The following is an 18,935-nucleotide window of genomic DNA, read 5'->3' as shown; positions in this document are numbered from 1 at the left end:
GTCCATTATCAATGGTTTGGAAATGGACACATGAACCAGCAAAAACAGGCAGAGTCTTTTCCCTGATTTTTATTGGCACTATTGGGAATGATGCTAGGTTCATGTACTTCAAAACCCATGAAACTACCAAGGGCCATTACCACCAGAAAGTGTACGAGAACAAAGTTAATCAGAGGCAAACAGAACAAAAGGTAACTAGAGAGAGGCTTAGCATCTTGATGACATACTTGGAATATTTCAGTCCAGCTTTTTAGATTTAAGCTATTATAACTTATGTTTATATCCGTTTAAAAAAAAATCTTAACTAATTCACTCACCATGCCACTTCTCATGGTCTAACATGAAAGTGTAATTCCTGAAATATTAGGAGACTATACATGTTCTCCCCTTTCAAGTATTTATTGACCACCTGTCATATGACATATACTCTCCTAGTACCAGAAATTCATCAGTGAACATATCAGAGAAACATCTCTGGATTCAAGAGATTGATTGCTCTAGCTAAGACTTTCAGTACTGTGTTAGTAGTGGTAAAAGTGGGCATACTTGTCTTATTCCAGATCTTAGAAGACAGGCTTTCAGTTTTTCCCTATTCAGTATGATACCAGCTGTGGGTCTGTCATGTCAACTTTTATGCTGTTGAGGTATGTTCCTACTATGCTCAGTTCTTTTAGAATTTTTGAAATGAAGGGATGTTGAATTTATTAAATGCTTTTTTAGCATCAATTGAAATAGTCATATGGGATTTTTCCCTTCATTTTGTTGATATGCTGTATCACATTGATTGATTTGCATATGTTGAACTATCCTTGGATGTCTGGGATAAACCCCACTTGGTCATAATAAATGATATTTTCAATATGTGGTTGAATTTGGTTTGTTAGTATTTTGTTGAGCATATTTACATCAATATTCATCAGAGAATTGGCCTGTGGTTTTCCATTTTTGATGTGTCATCTGGTTTTGGAAGTAGGGTAATACTGGCTCCATAAAATGAGTTTGGAAGTACTCTCTCCTCCTCTATTTTTTTTTTTTTTGTAATATTTTGAGCAAGATTGGTATTAGTTCTTCTTTCAGTGTTTGGTGGAATTCACCAGTGAAGGCATCAGGTCCCAGGCTTTTATTTGCTTGGAGACTCTTCATTATGGCTTGCATCTTGTTACTTGTTATTGGTCTACTCAAGCTTTGGATTTCTTTATATACAACCTTGGTAGGTTGTATGTGTGTAGGCATATATCCATTTCTTCTAAGTTTCTCAATTTATTGACATACAGTTTCTCAGTTTTCTCTAATGATCCTTTAAATTCCTGCTGTATCAACTTAACTCCTTTTATATCTCTGGTTTTATTTATTTGCATATTCTCTTTTTTTTCTAGTCTGGCTAAAGGTTTGTAAATTTTGTAATCTTATCAAAAAAAACAACTTTTTGCTTCATTAGTCTTTTCATTTTTATATTTTTTCAGTTCAATTTTATTTATTTATGCTTTAATCATTATTTTTCTTCTTCTACCAGTTTTAGATGGCTTTTCTTCCTTTTGTAGTTTTTTAGGATGCATTATTAGGTTATTTATTTGAAGTTTTTCTTCTTTTATGATGTAAGCACTTATAACTGGAAACTTTCCTCTTAGTGCTGCTTTCCCTGTAACCTATATATTTTGGCATGTCATGTTTTCATTATAATTTGTTTCAAGAAATGTTTCAATTTCCTTCTTAATTTTTACACTGATTTAATTTCATTAATTTATTCACTGGTCATTCAAGTGCATATTGTTTAATTTCTATGTGTTTGTGTAGTTTCCAGAATTATTCTTGTTATTGATTCCACTTTTATTCCATTGTGGTCAGAGAAAATACTTGATATGATTTCAATTTTTTGGAATGTCTTAAGACATTTTTTATGGCCTAGCATAGGGTCTATCCTTGAGGATAATCTATGTGCTGAGAAGAACGTGTATTCTGCAGCCATTGGAAGATACGTTCTATAAATATCTATTAGGTCCATTTGGTCTACAGTGTAGATTAAGCCTGATTTTAATTTTCTCACTGTATGGTCTGTCTAATGCTCAGAGTTGGGTGTTGATAGTCTCCAACTATTATGGTATTAGAGTGTATCTCTCTTTAGCTCTAATACTATTTGCTTTATATATCTGGCTGCTCCATCATTGGGTGCATATATATTTATAATTCTTACATCATTTTGTTGAACTGATTTGTTTATCATTATATAATAATCTTCTTTGTTTCTTTTTATACTTTTTATCTTGAAATTTATTTCCCTGCCACAGGTATAGCTACTCCTGCTCTTTTTTAATTTCCATGGGCATGGAATACCTTTTCCGTCCCTTTATTTTCAGGCTATGAGTGTCTTCACATGTGACATAGGTCACATATAAAGTGTATATACACCTATAGGGTGTAGGCAACTAATTATTGGGTCTTGTTTTATTATCCTTTCAGCCACTCTGTGTCTTTTGATTGGAAAGTTTAGTTTCATTTACATTCTTTGTTATTATTGGTAAGTAAGGACTTACTACTGCCATTTTGTTATTTTTTTTGTTGCTTTGTGGTCTTCTCTTTTTCCCTGTCTTCCTTTTTGTGAAAGTGATTTTCTCTGGTAATATGCTTTAATTTTTTGCTTTATATTTCTTGTGTACCCATTTTAGTTTTTTTTGTTCTTGTTGTTTGTTTGCTTGTTTTGACCCAAAGTTTTACTCTGTTGCCCAAGCCGGAGTGCAGTGGCGTGATCTCGGCTTACTGCAACTTCCACCTCCCGGTTTCAAGCAATTCTCCTGCCTCAGCCTCCCAAGTAGCTGAAATTACAAGCACCTGCCACCATACCCAGTTAATTTTTATATTTTTAGTAGAGATGGAGTTTCACCTTATTGGGAAGGCTGGTCTCAAACTCCTGAACTCAAGTGATCTGCCCAACTCGGCCTCCCAAAGGCTGGAATTACAGGCATGAGCCACCATGCCCAGCCTGTTTTAGATTTTTTGATTTGAGGTTTCCATGAGTCTTGAAACTATTTTGTAACCCATTTTTTTTAAACTAACGACAACTTAACTCTGATTACAAAAACAAATGAATGAAGCAACAAGAAAAAACTGATAAAAAATTCTGTACTTTAACTTTATCCCACCTACTTTTTACTTTCTTGTTGTTTTAGCCTGTATCTTATTACAATATCTATGTCTTAAAAAGTTGTTGCAGTTATTTTTCATAGAATTGTCTTTTTGCCTTCCTACTCCAGTTATGAATAGTTGGTATACCACAATTACAGTATTATAATTTTATATACTTGTCTGTGTACTTGCTTTTACCAGGGTGTTTTGTACCTTCAGGTGGTTTGTTATTGCTCATTAACATGCTTTTCTGTCAGATTGAAGAGCTCCTTTTAGCATTTCCTGTAGGATAGGTCTATGTTGGCAAAATCCCTCAGCTTTTGTCTGGGAAAGTCTTTATTTCACTTTCATGTTTAAATAATATTTTCACTTACTATAGTATTCTAGAATAAAAGTTTTTTTGTTTTCATTTTTCTTCAGCATGTTAATTATATCTTGCAACTCTCTCCTTGCCTGTGAGGTTTTCACAGAGAAATCTGCTGAAAGGTGTATTGGAGCCCCTTTACATGTTGTTTTTGTTTTTTTCTCTTACTGCTGTTAAGACTCGCATCTGTAATCCCAGCACTGTGGGAGGTCTAGGCGGGCGGATCACCTGAGGTCAGGAGTTCTAGACCAGCCTGCCCAACATGGTAAAACCCCATCTCCACTAAAAATACAAAAACTAGTTGAGCATGGTGGCAAGCACCTGTAATCCCAGCCACTTGGGAGGCTGAGGCAGGGGAATCACTTGAACCCAGGAGGTAGAGGTTGCAGTGAGCCAAGATTGTGCCACTGCACTCCAGCCTGGGCGACAAGAGTGAAACCCTGTCTCAAAAAAACAAACAAAAATTCTTTCTTTATCCTTGACTTTTGGGAGTTTGATTATTAAACGTCTTGAGTTAGTCTTATTTAGTTTAGATCTACTTGAGGTTCTAAAACCTTCTTGCACTTGAATATTGGTATCTTTCCCTAGATTTGGAAAGTTCTCTGTTATTCTCTCTTTATTTTTTCTACCCAGACCTCTCTCTCTACCTCCTCTTTAAGGCCAATAACTCTTGGATTTTCCATTTTGAGGCTATTTTCTAGATCCTGTAGGCATGCCTCTTTTTTAAAATTCTTTTTTCTTTTGACTCCTCAGAGTATGTATTTTCAAATAGCCTGTTTTCAAGCTCACTAATTCTTTCTTCCGCTTGATCAATTTTACTGTCAAGAGACTGATACATTTTTCAGTTTTTCAACTGAATTTTTCAGCTCCCAAATTTCTGCTTGATTCTTTTTAATTATTTCAATGTTTTGGCTAAGTTTATCTGATAAGATTCTGAATTCCTTTCTTGTGTTATCTTGGATTTCACTGAGTAATTTTAAATTCTCTGTCTGAAGGGTCACACATATATCTGTCACTACAGAATTGATCAATGGTGCCTCATTTAGGTCATTTGGTGAGTCCATGTTTACCTGGGTGGTCTTGATGCTTGTGTATTTCATCAATATCCAAATATTAAAGAATTAGGTATTTATTTTAATCTTCACAATCTGGGCTTGTTTGTACCCAACCTTCCTAAGAACGCTTTTCAGATATTCAAAGGGAATTGTGTGTTGTGATCTAAGTCTTTGGTCATTGCAGCTGCATGCACATTAGAGGGTATCCCAAGCCCAGTAACACTGTGACTCTTGCAGACTCCTAGAGGTACTGCTTTGGTGGTCTTGGGTAAGATCCAGGAGAATTCCCTGGATCATCAGGCAGAGACTCTTGTTCTCTTCCCTTACTTTTCCCCAAGCAAACAGAGTCTCTATCTCTGTGCTGAGCTGCCTTGAGTTGGAGGAGGGGTGCTGCAAGCACTCCCATGGACACCATTACTGGAAATGTGTTGGATAACACCTGAAGCCAGCATAGTACTGGGTCTCACCTAAGTCCTGTGGTGACTATTTTCTGGCTACTGTTGATGTTTATTCAAGGTCCAAGAGCTCTATAGTCAGCAGGTTATCCTGCCAGGACTGGGTCTCTCCTTTCAGGATAGCATGTTCCCCTCTGGCCCAGGATGGGTCCAGAAATGCCCTCCATGAGCTAAGGCCTGGAGTAAGGGTCTTCAGAAGACTGCTTCAGCTTATACTACTGTAGGTGAGCTGTTACCCAATTGGCAAGAGAAAGTCCTTTGTACTCGTCCTTCTTCTTTCATCACGCAGAAGGAGTCTCTCCTCATGACCACCACAGCTGGGAATATCCTGGGTCACACCTGAAGCCAGCATAGTACTGGTTCTGGCCCAAAGCCCACAGCAACTGCTGCTTAGCTACCATTGATGTTTAATCAAGGTCCAAGGGTTATTTCATCAGCAGATGATGAATTCTGCTAGGATTGGCTCCTTCCTTTCAGGGCAGTGGGTTTCCTTCCGGCCCAGGATGGGTCTAGAAATGTCATCCAGGAGCTGTGGCTCAAAATGGGGCCTTCAGGACTCTGCTTGGTGCTTGAATTTACTGTGGCTGAGTTGATACCCAAGTTGCAGGACAAAGTCCTCTTTACTCTTCCTCTCCTCCCAGAACTTTGAGCTGCATTGCCTGAAGTAGAAGGAGGGGGTGACACAAGCACTCACTTGGCCATCCCAGCTGGTGTCTCACTGGGTCATGTATGCACCAAGTTCGCTGGCTTTGAGCCGAACACAATACCATGACTCATGCAGGAATTGCAGACCTCTTGGCCTAGACTGCCTTTCAAGATTATTTAGGACCCCATAGTGCTATAGCCCATGGTGGTGGGGCTAGCCAGAACTTAGGTTCCCACTACTGGGATGAAAAGATTTCCCTCTGACTAGGGCTGGTCTAAATGCTTCCTCTGTGTGTCAGCTTAATTCTGCCTTGTGTTGCTTTCCTCTGTGACAAGACAGCACTGAGTTTCAATGCAAAATCCCACAATCACTTTGCTCCTTCTCCCACAAGTACACAGATTCTCCCTCTATGCCACAGAGTTACTCTGCCAGAGGCTGGGTGGGAGTGGTGTAGACAATTCAAGATTGTCCCTCCTACCCTCTTCAGTGCTTCTTCCTTTTTTTTTTTTTTAATATTGAATGAAAACTGGGTACTGTGATCACTCACCTGATTTTAGGTTCTTATGAAGTTGCTTTCTTTCTTGGATGGTTGTTGAATTTGGTGTTCATACTGAGATAATGATTGTTTGAGGGTTCCTTTTTGCCATCTTACTCTGCCTACTCATCAAGGGCTCCCTTTTCTAGTTTCTTATATACCTATCTTTATACCTATTTGGAAAAAATGAAATTATTCCTAGAACACTGAGTAGATGACAATATAGCATAACTTTATGTTGAGATTACAGAAATTCCCACTATAGCTTTCTCTCTGTACTCCTGAAAAAAATAAATAAAATAAAATAAAAAAAGGACACATTGCAGCTTTCCTTCCAACTAAGGCCTCAGGCTAAAAGCGACTGCTTCCTACCACACCAACTGTAAGTACTACACAGAATGGGGAAAAGAGAGTTAATTGAACGTAAGAGTACTGGATAAGTCAGTGGGGACTGACTATACAAAGAAATAGGGTAACAAAATATTTATTCACTAATTTCCTGAGGATTGTCTCATAAAGTAATTGTTTTGGAAAATGAAACATTTTTAGTCAATAAGTTTTACATTAGAGAAGTAGAGATGCTCTTGTAGGTGTCTCTGCATTAAAAAGGCTGGTTGTTCATAATCTTGACTATGTTCATTTTCAAAGTAGCTACCTTTATTTTCAGCACCAGAGCTGATATGAAAAACAGAAATTTGAGTTAATAGAAAGTCATGATTAGAAATATCAAAAGGGATTAGTTATCAGAATATTACTGAGAGAAACTCAAGCATCAGAGATGGCTCATTGAGAAGTGAAGCAGCAAGCCCTCGAATCAGGTAGTTTGCACTTAAAACCTGGCTCAAAGTTGAACTTGCTGTTTTACCATGAACAAGTTACTTCTTTTCATATGACTTAATTTCTGCATCTCTGAAGTAAAATATAGACTAGTTTAGAGAATAATTGAAATAATTTATCCATGTACAGTTTCTACCAACTTCATATTTGCTTAATAAATGTTTATTATATACTTAGAGATGCCCTAGCTACTGTGTGTTCACTGTTTCTGAATTTTAGAGAGACAAAACAATATGAAAAAAATATGGACTCTAAATAACTTTCCTCTCCCAACCAGTTGGATTTAACTTATTTAAACACACAAGCAACCTCCTCCAAAATCACCCCCTTAATATCTTGAAAAATTTGTGAATGCAATCACAAATAAAGCCACCACATATTTTTATATAAATTGAGATTAATTCTGATTTTGAACTGCAACTAAATGCCTAACACAACAAAAAATCTAGATGAGGAAAATTGTTATAAACAAACATTTGTGTAATTTTTTAGATTTGAAAAATATAGTTATTATTACTTTATTGAAAAATGTTATAGCCAGAAAATTAATCCTAATTAAGAAAAAGACCTTCATATATTTTAATAATCAAAACATTTTTGGTTCATCATTTGAAAATTAATTCAATTTCTAATTAACAATACATTTGTCTAATTCCTATGGTCAAAATATTTGTGTCCACTGGTGAATGGTTCTCCACGACAGCTCTGTTGTACAGTAATTTATCTTACATGTATGGTAAATTTGCTCAAACATTTCTGGCCATTGTCATTCATATTTCTCAGTGATCAACACTACTGTGAGACATTTACACTGCACCTCACACTATTCCTCCAGGAAAACATCACTCCTCAATAACCAAATCTATAATATGACATTCATTATGTTCACAATACTTCATTTTGCATCTCACCTGCAGAAGAGTCTGTTTTAATTTCAAATTATTTTAACAATTTAAGAGAAAGATAATTCATTCTTTTGGAGGAAAAAATCTAGATAGACAACCCTTACAGAGGGAACTAAAAACCAGGCAGTCTAATGCTGTATTCTGGAATTAGTTATGATTTGGTGGAAGGTTTGAAATAGGTATAGAAGAAGCTAAGTGCAATATTTTGTTTATATTTCAAACCTTCTTTAATATTAAAAATGTATACAATGTAACAATGAATAATATCTTACCATTTGTGTATTTTTGTTTATGTTTAAATAAAAGCAGCTTATGCTAACTTAATCTTACAGAAGCCAAAGTAGCCACTGTAGCTTTCTCAACATCAAAGTTTGTGCAGGCAGGGTGCGGTGGCTCATGCCAGTAATCCCAGCACTTTGGGAGGCCAAGGTGGGTGGATCACCCGAGGTCAGGAGTTCAAGACCAGCCTGGCCAACATGGTGAAACCCTGTCTCTACTAAAATACAAAAATTAGCCAGGCATGGTGGTGTGCACCTGTAATCTCAGCTTCTCAGGAGGCAGAAGCAGGAGAATCGTTTGAACCCATGAGGTGGAAGTTGCAGTGAGCCGAGATTGCACCATTGCACGCCAGCCTGGGCAACAAGAGTGAAACTCCACCTCAAAGAGAAAAAAAAGTTTGTGCAATGAGCCAAGACCAATATTAAGAAAGCTTGACTTTTTTTGATTCCTAGTCTAGGCATCATCAAATGTGAACTCTGTTCCTGAGGACAGATTAATCCTGCTGCATAGTGTCCTGCTGATGGATTCACAGAATGACTTTGGCAGCTAGGTGTGCTATTTGTGGTTTTGGTAGTTTGTGCCAAAATGCATTAGTTTGGGGAAAGGTGCCTTTTAAAAACAAATTGTTGCATGTCTCTCTGTAGAACCCATAAGAAAGTAGAGAGTTCATATGTTAAAATGTAACAAATGATTGTTGGAAAGACAAAATAAATAGCTAAATTCTTATTTTAATTATTTGGAGGAATTTTCTATAATTATGCCAAAATTTTTCATGAGATTGAAAATGTGAATTTAAGGTTTTCTAGATACATGTACCCAGATTACAGAGAAAAAATAGAGACAATTTATAACAAAATTTGAATATTTAAAAATAGATTTATCTTTTTGCTCTTGCATATTTATGGCTAGCCTTATTTGGAATTATCCTGCTAATTTTACGTCATATTTGTCATTGGTTTTGAATTGTAATATAAATGGTTCTGGGTCACCAGAGCAGGAGTGCCACATTAGAAGAAAAGAAAAATATAGATTGAAGGGACAATAGTAATATGAATACGCTATTTTGTAAGAAAGTCCTGATATTAATAGAACTCAGCTACATACTTATAACATTCAATAAGAAAAGCTTAATGTTAGCTAAAGTATTTAGAAACATTAAAAATATCGACATGAACAGTTATGTGAAAAAGACAGATTACCTTTTAAAGAAGATTTAGAATAAGTCAATTAAAGATTGCATAAATTGGGACATATTGCTAATATTAAGAAGAAGCAAATAAACAGTATAATTAATTATCTTTATCTCAACAGTATGTAAATCTCTCTGGTAATTTTGTGTCCTACCAGAAGCAGACAGTTTATCTGTACAGAGAACAGTGTGAACTGATTCTTACTACCTATGCAAACATGAAAATTTTGTTCTCTTTACTGACCACAGCTTTCTCACATGTCAAGTGAGAATTACATGAGATCATATAAAGCTGGTGCCTGGAACAGCTATTATTATTATTATTACATTATTATTGCAGGTGAATGGGACACTTGAGTTATTCAAATATTGTGGCTACTTAGAAAATATCACATATACCATGCATAGGTTATTCATTTTTTACAATGTAGATTTGACTGAGAACTAAATAAAAATCAAAACATAATTAGAATTTTTATGTTTCAATTGAAAATAATTATGTTAATATAAATTACAATTTCACTCTAAGGATTTGAATATTGGCTTAATAATCTGTATGCTTTATTTGTGATTTAATAATCTTGATCCATTTTTAATAAATTATTACATTTCTCCATGACATAATCCCTCTTTAAAAACAGGTCAATTTGCTCAGTTTGTTCTGTGAACATTTTGTGTATATTATTCTGCAATTCCATTAATAGGTTAAATGTGCAAACATGTTCTATAGTTGTTTCTTGTACTTATTAGAATTCCTACCAGAATGTAAGGTGATTGTAGCAGGCACTGGGTCCATATAATATGTTTTGTACCTTCAATGACATGACAAATTTTTTAATATAAATATTATTTAATAGATATTTGATGACTTATTACTCTATGTAACTATGTAAGCCTATATAGACATACCTATGTATGTGCTTATGTGTATAAACATATATCTTAACATTGTGAGTAAATTAGAGTTCACACACACACATAATCTTGCCTTTCTATGCCATTTTCGATTGCTACTATTATAGATTTAATCTTTCCTACCTACCATTAAAAAGTATGAAATTGCCAGCTGTGTTTCTGGTAGGTATTATCATACACATAGAGAATTAAGCAAACTGAAATCTGGAGCTTGCTCCAAGATTTCTAAATACTGGAGATTAGATGCAGGCAAAAAGGATTGATGGGATCATTACTTCAAAGCTCTGAAAGGACACTGCTGAGGAATATGAGAGATGTGAGAGTTCCTTCTGAGCCAAGAAAGGGTTCAGCAGAAGGGCCAGATCCAAATATCTTTCATGTGGGTAGTATTTTTCTTCTGAGAGAACTTGAAGATATTTTTACTTTCTTTTATAGAGAGTCATCAATCACTGTAACTGATATTTCTGGGCTCACCAAGAAAGGTCTTTTATGAACAGCCCTTTGGAAATAATATAGAATAACATGGGGCAGCAGATTACTGCATCTTAGTTCTTATTTGTGAAGGCCGAAGCTGATACAAAGATAAGGCTTCTAAGAATGAACTGGCTTCAATAGATAAAATAAGGTTCTAAGGAGATCATTTTTCCAGGAAGAACAGGGAGAACTTCAGTTTATTATACCATTATCACATGCAAGGCACTTGAGAGAAAAGGACAATCAGGCACTCACTGTCCACATCACACTTGGGAAGAACACTGACATTTCTCACTGGAAAAAGGAAAGTTGAATTTTCATGACAGGGAAAAACCGAGCAAAGTGAATGATCTAGAAACTGGATAAGAGCCTGAGCAGTTATAAAGCACTTTAATCAAAACATATTTTCTGATTTGAGTAAAGTAAATGGCACAGGAAAATGCAGGTATTACCTGAGAACTCAAGAGAAATCAATTGAAAAAAGAGGTGACCTGAATACATGAATAGCATGTCTCAATTCATAACCAAAAGCCTTGTAAATAGAGCCTCATCATATCAGAAATAATTATCCTTTCATTCCTCCTAGTTACAAGTTAATAGTTCAATGATTCTTTGTATCTAAATAATTTTGTTTCCTAACCCTGCCAAAATCAGAATTTGAAAATTTTTATTCTTTTTAAAAATGTTCTTAATTATTTCCCTTTCTAGTGACATTATGCTGCATATGTCTTTAAAAAGAAAAAGAAAATGCCCTAATTAATGACTTGTATGATAGGCCTGTCTGTATGCTCCACTTAGCTAGACACTTGAGAATGATGTTATTTATTAATTTTTTTTGTTTACTCTCTCTGGGTTTAATATAGAAATAATACATGCTGTTCAATATATCTTAAAGTTTACTGCTTATATATCCGGTGGCCTTCCCAGGAGTTCTTCTACTTTTTCAATGACCACAACATTAGTTGTCACTCAGTCAATACATTTTTCATTTTTTGTTAAATATAAAATAAAATCTTTCTCTTTAAATGATAGTTTGGTTGACCTTTATTGTCTCTTTTTTTAAAGGTCAATGCACCATTTGTATTTATACTATATTTGCCCTTTGATACTTTCTCTTCTTTAGTTCATCAAGAAGGAATGGTGGGCCCATGCCTGTAATCCCAGTACTTTGGGAAGCCAAGGTAGGCAGAATGCCTGAGGTCAGGAGTTCGAGACCAGCCAGGCTAACATGGTGAAATCCCCTCTCTACTAAAAGTACAAAAAATAGCCAGGTGTTAATTTTTGTACAGGTGGTGCACACCTGTAGTCCCAGCTACTCTGGAGGCTGAGGCAGGAGAATCATTTCAACCCAAGAGGTGGAGGTTACAGCAAGCCGAGATTGCACCACTGCACTCCAGGCTGGGTGACAGAATGAAACACAGTCTCGGAAAAAAAAAAAAAAAAAAAAGGTAGAAATGGTAAAAGACAGTTTACATAATATCAATGAGATCTGCTGTGCATTGTTTTAACATACTGTAATTTTTTTCTTCTTTTTTTGATATCTAATCAGTGGCGGAAATATTGGCTTCAGGCATGAACTCAAACTTTTTCCCCATCATTTCTGTCTCTCTAGATTAAAGTAGTTATTTAGAAAAATGCTTTTTTCCCCACAATCTTTCTACTTAATTGATAAAGTCTTAAGACTGAGATTCCTTTTGTCAACATTCTTTCATTCCCTTCTCTAAATGCATGTTTCAAGCAGTCATTTTAAAAAATCCAGTAAGCCTTTTCTTTTTCTTTCCCCCCATTTTCACTGAATGACAATTAAGATGGCCAAGAATCCATAGACAAAATTTCAGATGAAAAAAGTTAAAAACCCATAAACTTGGTTTCATCAAGACATTTTTCTAAAATAAATGTATATTGAAATATTTGACTAAGGAAAAAAATCATCAAAGGTCTGTGAAGATTACTTTATTGTCAATTTTCTGGAAAAATTGTATTCAACATAATAAATACAAAACATGGGTATGGTATGTCATAATAGATCATATTAAATCAGTGAATCCAAGGCAGTAAATGATTCATAAATCATTTGAATGAACTTCTTAATATATCAGTATGTATAGTGCACTTAAATCCCCTAATAATAATGTAACAGTTCATCTAGATATACATTCCTAGGAGAGTGATTGAGAATTTTCCTAAGCTTAATCAGTGAATGTAATCACTGTAGCCAGACTGTTTGATTATTATTTTTTTAGTGTATCCACATTTAACCACTTCTAAAAGAGGATTAAAGAGAGTTCATTTAAGCCAATGATATTACCATAGTCTCTTTCTTTTAAGTTCAATTTTAAAAGTAGGATATAAATTTTATACTTGAGTAAATGTATATATTCTCTACTTTATTTAGGCAATATTTCTGATGGCCTGCTATGTTTTAGAAATTGCTATAAGAAGTACTGAAGCCCAGGCCAGGTGCGGTTGCTCACTCCTGTAATCCCAGCACTTTGGGAGGCTGAGGCAGGCGGATCACAAGGTCAGGAGTTTGAGACCAGCCTGGCCAATATAGTGAAACCCCATCTCTACTAAAAATACAAAAATTAGCCAGTTGTGGTGGCACACGCCTGTAGTCCCAGCTACTCAGGAGGCTGAGGCAGAAGAATCGCTTGAACCTGGGAGGCGGAGGTGGCAGTGAGCTGAGACTGCGCCACTGCATTCCAGCCTGGATGACAGAGTGAGGCTACGTCTCAAAAAACAAAAAAAAAAAAAACAAAAAAGAGAAGTACTGAAGCCCATACAAATAACATGGTTTTAAGTGGCCCAATCTCTTCCCTAATGTAATTCACAGTCTAGTAGGGTGCTCTGCAAACTTGACATTGACATTACTTGGAAGGCATTAAAATTACTGATGCCAAGGTTCAACTACTAATGCCTGGATTACACCCCAGAGATTCTGATATAATTGTTACAGATATTATCAATGCTTCAAGCTATTTTAAATCCCCCGTTTAGTTTTGTAAAATATTTGTTCAGAGTACTTTAAGGTTCACAGCAAAATTGAGAAAAAGGTACAGACACCTCATATACTCCCTGCCTCTACACATGCATAGCTTTCTCCATCATCAAATCACCCCTCCCAACAGGGTTATCACCTGACTAGAGCCATGCTGACTGTCCAGATGAAGCCAAACACTGAGACAGCAGGTACTATATTAAAGATAGAATTTAATTATTGCAAGGCAACTCAGCAAGGAGGATGGGAGATATTTCTCAAGGCTGCCTCCCCGAGACTTCAGAGGCTAGAATTTTTAAGATGATTTGTTGGGCAGTGGGGTTAGGAGATAGATGCTGCTGATTGGTCTGGAATGAAATTATAGCAGTGACAAGGCTGTCTTCATGCGCTGAATCAATTCCCAGGAAGGGAGAGAGTTATAAGATTAGTCAAGTCCTTGCTTGGCTAATCTTGACAAGTCCTTGCTTGACACAGGCCACAAGTCCTGTTGGTGTCAGTTTGTCGACTTGTAGGCAAAGTCTGAAAAATATCTCAAAACCAAGTGTTAGGTTTTACAATAGTGTTTGTGACTGCTGGTTACTACAGAAGCCAAGCTGGCAAACAATGGTGGGATATCATTTAACTATGCCTATAGCTAAGCAGAAAAGAGCTCCTCGTGGTTAAAGCTGCAGGCATATCACCCCACATTTGCCCAGTTCAACTCCGGGAAGCCATCCAAGGGGGCTGCGTGATCTAAGGATCAATGTTCTTTAAAAGAAAAATACAAGTTTATTAATTGTGTGGGCAGCCTGCCTGGGGACTAGAATAGGAAGATAATCTATTACCAGTGACTACTATTTATTGAAATGATTATGTGCAAGCAATCATGCATGGAGTAAGAAAAAGAGAGAAAGGAAAATATCTTACCAAAATTTAGGCTCCTACCATAATTCTAATCTTGAGGCCTTTTAAAATCTTATAAAGGCAGTTTCAATACAGTGGTACTTTGTTAAAATTGATAAAATACATTGGCATGTCACTGTCACCCAAAGTCCAGTTTACATTAGAGTTCACCTTTTGTGTTATACATTTAATGAGTTTGGATAAATGTGTAATGAAATGAATCCCCATAATACCATACATAGTATTTTACCACCCTACGTATCTTCTGTGTTACATCTATTCATCCTTCTCTGCCTCCTAGTCTTTTGCAACCATTGATATTTTCACTGTCTCCATAGTTGCCCTTTCCAGGATGTCATATAGTTGGAATCATACAGTATGTAGCATTTTCCAATTTGCTTCCTTCACTTAATAATATGTATTCAATTTTCCTCCATGTTTTCTTACGGATTGATAACTCATTTATTTTTTAGCACCGAGTAACATTCCATCGTCTAAATGTACCACAGTTTATGTAGCCACTAATTTACTGAAGGACATCTTGGTTCCTTCCAAGTTTTAGCAATTATGCATAAAGCAGCTATGAACATCTTTATACAGCTTTCTGTCATGGCATGAATTTTCAACCCCCTTTAAAAAAAAACAAAAACTGTGATTGCTGAGTCATATGGTAAGAGCATGTTTAGTTTTGTAAAGAATACCAATTTTCATTCCCATCAGCAATGAGAGTTCCTGTTGTTTTACATTCTCACTGGCATTTGATGTCAGTGTTCTGGATTTTGGTTATTGTAATAGGTACATAGTGGTATCTCATTGCTGTTTTAATTTGGATATCCCTGATAATGTGACCACCTTTTTGCCATGTGCATTGGTGAAGTATCTGCTAAGGTCCATTTATTAATCGAGCTATTTGTTTTCTTACACTTGCATTTTAAGAGTTTCTTGAAAATTTTATTTAGTAGTCCTTTATATCTCATTTGCTTTTTGCAAATATTTTCTCTTCATCTGTGGCTTTTGTTTTCATTCTCTTGACAGTGTCTCTGCAGAGCATATGTTTAAATCTTAATGAAGTCCAACTTATCAATTATTTCATACCACATATCTACATATCATGTCTGTGGTATTGAATCTAAAAAGTGACTGCTAACATAAGGTCATCTAAATTTTTTCACAAGTTATCTTCTAGTTTTATAGTTTTTTTCTTTTAATTTTTGCTTTTTGTTTTTTTGAGATGAGTCTCTGTTGCCTAAGCTGGAGTGCAGTGGCACAATCTCAGCTCACTGCAACCTCTGCCTCCCAAGTTCTACCAATTCTCCTACCTCAGCCTTCCCAGTAGTTGGGATTACAGGCACCCGTCACCATGCCCGGCTAATTTTTTTATTTTTTTTATTTTTAGTAGAGACGGGGTTTCACCATGTTGGTGAGATTGGTCTTGAACCCCTGACCTCAAGTGATCCGCCCACCTTGGCCTCCCAAAGAGCTGGGATTACAGGGGTGAGCCGCTGCGCCCAGCCGCTTTATAGTTTTATATTTTACATTTAGATCTGTTATTTATTTTGAGTTAATTTTTGTGAAATGTGTAAGGTCTGTATTTAGATGCTTTATTTTGTTTTGTTTAGCTTTTGTTTTTTGGTATGTGAATGGCCAGTTGTTCCAGCAGAATTTGTTGAAATGACTATTTTTTTCTCCATTGTATTACCATTGCCATTGCTCCTTTGACTATTTGAATATCAGTTGACTATTTACACGAATTTGGTTTTGGGCTCTTTATTCTGTTCCATTAACGTGTGTTTATTCTCTCACCAATAGTACATGATCTTGATTACTATAGCATTATAGTAAATTTTGAGTCACATAGTGTCACTCTCTCAACTTTGTCCTTCAATATTATGTTGGTTATTCTGAGTCTTTTGCCTCGCTTTATAAACTTCAGGGTCAGATTTTCAATATCTACAAAATAACTGCTGAGATTTTAATTGGAATTACATTGAATCTATTGATCATGTTGGGAAAAACTGACATCTTGACAATAGTGAGTCTTATGATCTATGAACATTAATTTGTTCTTCTTTGATTTATTTCATCAGTTTTGTAATTTTTCTCATATATATCTTACACATATTTTGCTAGTGTTTCATTTTGGAGATGCTAATATAAATGTTCTTGTGTTTTTAATTTTAAAATTTACTTCTTCATTACTGAGTTACAGGAAAATGATTGTCTTTTTTTTTTTTTTTTTTTTTTGAGACGGCGTCTCACTCTGTTGCCAGGCTGGAGTGCAGTGGTGCGATCTTGGCTCACTGCAACCTCCGCCTCCCAGGTTCAAGTGATTCTCCTGCCTCAGCCTCCCAAGTAACTGGGATTACAGTTGCTTGCCACCACGCCTGGCTAATTTTTTTTTTTTTTTTGATATTTTTAGTATAGATGGGGTTTCACCATGTTGGTCAGGCTGGTCTTGAACTCCTGACCCCAAGTGATCCACCCGCCTCGGCCTCCCAAAGAGTTGGGATTACAGGCATGAGCCACCTTGCCCAGCCAGTCTTTTGTATATTAGCCTTCTATCCTACAACCTTACTGTAATTGCTTATTATTTCCATAAGTTTTTTAAAAATTCTATTATTTTGTATTTTTGACACAGACAATCACGTTATCTGTAAGCAAAGACAGTTTTATCTGTTCCTTCCTCATCACTGTATGATATTATTTTCTTCCATATTCTTGTCTTATTATGGTAACTAGACATTTTAGTGTGATCCTGAAAAGGAATAGCAAAGGGAACATCCAGCCAGCTGCAGTGGCTCACGCCTGTAATCCCAGCACTTTGGGAGGCCGAGGCAGGTGGATCACCTGAGGTCACGAGTTCGAGACCAGCCTGACCAACATGGTGAAACCCCGTCTCCACTAAATATAAAAATTTAGCCAGGACGTTGGCACATGCCTGTAATCCCAGAAACTTAGGGGGCTGAGGCAGGAGAATCACTTGAACCCAGGATGGAGAGGTTGCAGAAAGCAGAGACTGCACCATTGCACTCCAACCTGGGCAATAAGAGAAACTCTGTCTCAAAAAAAAAAAAAGGAACATCCTTGGCTTGCTCTTGATATTAGTGAAAAAGATTCTAGTTTCTCACCATTAACTGTGATATTAGCTCTATGTTTTACGTAAGCATTCTTTATCAAGTTGAGGAAGTTCCCTCTATTCCTAGATTACTGAGCCTTTTTATCATGAATAAGTGTTAAATTTTGTCAAATGCCTTTTCTCCATCTATTGATATGAGTAGGTGATTTTTCTTTCTATTGATGTGATGGGTTATATTGTGTTTTTCATGTTGACCCAAACATACACAACTTGATCATGCTATATAGTTCTTTTTATACATTATTGAATTTAGTGTTTTGTTAAAGATTTTTATGTCACCATTCATAAAAGATATCATTCTGTGGTTTTCTTTCCTTGTGATGTCTTTGTCTAGTTTTGGTATTGTGGTGATGTTGACCTCATAGAATAATGTGAGGAAGTATTCCTTTTGCTTCTGTCTTCTGTAATTGGTTATAGGGAATTGCTATAATTTCTTCCTTAAATATTTGATAGAATTTACTAGTAAATCCATCTGGGCATGGTGCTTTCTGTTTCGGAAGGTTATAAATTATCATTTCAATTTTGTGATGTATACAGGCCTATTCTGATTGTTAATCTTCAGGTGATTTCAATGTGCAGATAAGGATAAAAACCACTGATAAGTAAAGATATGTAACCAACACAGAGCTCTAGTAGAAATAAGTACAATGAAAAAAATATGACATAATTTCTCCTGAGGAAACAAAAAAGGTCTTCATCAAGAGGTTGAATTGAAACTTGAATGAGTAGTTGCCACTAGGTAGCTGACAGAGCAATACTGAAAGATATTCCATAAGAGGGGATAGTATGTGCATTAAAGAGTTGAATGTATTTGAACAGACTGAATGTACTTGAGCAGAAGGAAAACATGAAGCTGGAAAATTAGGTTGAAAACAGATAGTGGCATCATGTCAGAGTATCTCGTAAGTGAAAAGAAGCATTTAAATAGTTTGTCATATTTATACATTTTAATTAAAGGAAGTGTTGCATCAGGTGGAATCAAGAAAGAATGAGAGAAGAACAGTTGGCTGACCTAAAGGGAAGTTCTGATATCCTGAACATAATCAGTGCCAGAAACGTTACAGAGAATAGATTACTCATATTCATTTGAACAAAATGCATTATGTTGTTTTCAATAACAAAACATTCATTGAAAGACTGTTTGC

The sequence above is a fragment of the Gorilla gorilla genome, chromosome 14 (genome assembly GCF_029281585.2).
Source record: "Gorilla gorilla gorilla isolate KB3781 chromosome 14, NHGRI_mGorGor1-v2.1_pri, whole genome shotgun sequence".
NCBI lineage: Eukaryota > Metazoa > Chordata > Mammalia > Primates > Hominidae > Gorilla > Gorilla gorilla.
Note: the sequence above shows the minus strand (reverse complement) of the source record.